Here is a 1,046-nt window from a genome sequence, read left to right as displayed (position 1 = left end):
CAAGTGGGGAGCATTAACGGGAAAGATACTTTTATTAGTGAAATAAAGCATTTTTTTATTGTTAAATATATACAAATACATTTGTTCCATTTTTTAAAACTAGAGTCTACTACTTGAAACCCAGGCCAAGCATCCAATGCAGTGTGCATGTGTGGCCTGGGAAAGCTGACTCACGCATTTTCATAGGGAATCTAGGGCAGGCTGCACTATCCTCAAAAATGCGGTCAATCCCCGAAAATGCTGTTTTCGGTGATTTGTCCGCATTCCCAATATGCATCAAAATCTGATTCTTTAAGAATCCCGTCCCTGGACTGGTTAGCAAAGCTTGCAAAGACGACGAAAGAAAGAAAGTAGAGCTAGTCGCAGGGGCACGCTTGTAAATAATTGGTTTATGAATAAATGGATGTTTTTAATAAAACATAACTTTTAATATTCATCAATAAAATAATGAGGCACCTTGCATTCTATACATAAAGTACAGATGATATAATAATCATCTGCTGGGTGTAACGGCAAAATATTAAATAAATCTCTATATCAATGAGTACAAAGAGAAATTGGTATTGAACAGATGAAATTAAACATATAATAGGTTTAGCTGCTCTGCCTGTGCATAGAAATCCCAAACATCCTCTTTTAACCTACAGCACCTGGTATTCCCAGGAGGTCTCCCATCCAAGTACTAGCCAGGCCTATCACTGGTTAGCTGCCAAGATCAGACGAGATTGGGCAATCATGTGATGTAAGGCTGTAGGTATAATAATAATGGGTTGCAACAGCACTGGGTCAGAGCAGTAACCATAAATGTAGGGCTATCTTCGTGGATAGTCCATTTATTGTTTTAAATATAGTGTTCAAAGAAAGTGTTGCATAGGCACACCTCAATTGTTACACGTGCATGCATCAAATAGGATTATCCATATAGCGATATAACGTGTAACATAGGGTAGATAAATAAATGATTATCAAACACAGACTTATTTATAATAGTCAATACACAGACTTATTTATAATAGTCAATACATAGGTGTAGCATATGCCACTTT

At 36.8% G+C, this 1,046-nt stretch overlaps 1 pseudogene; it reads right to left on the bottom strand.

Moving 5' to 3' along the window:
• Positions 1–638: 638 nt before the first annotated feature.
• Positions 639–756, bottom strand: LOC148514943 (5S ribosomal RNA; annotated as a pseudogene).
• Positions 757–1,046: the final 290 nt, after the last annotated feature.

This window comes from Taudactylus pleione, unplaced genomic scaffold, assembly GCF_031769625.1.
Source record: "Taudactylus pleione unplaced genomic scaffold, aTauple2 ptg000256l, whole genome shotgun sequence".
NCBI classification, from domain to species: Eukaryota; Metazoa; Chordata; class Amphibia; order Anura; family Myobatrachidae; genus Taudactylus; species Taudactylus pleione.
This window is presented reverse-complemented; position numbering and strand designations above follow the sequence as displayed.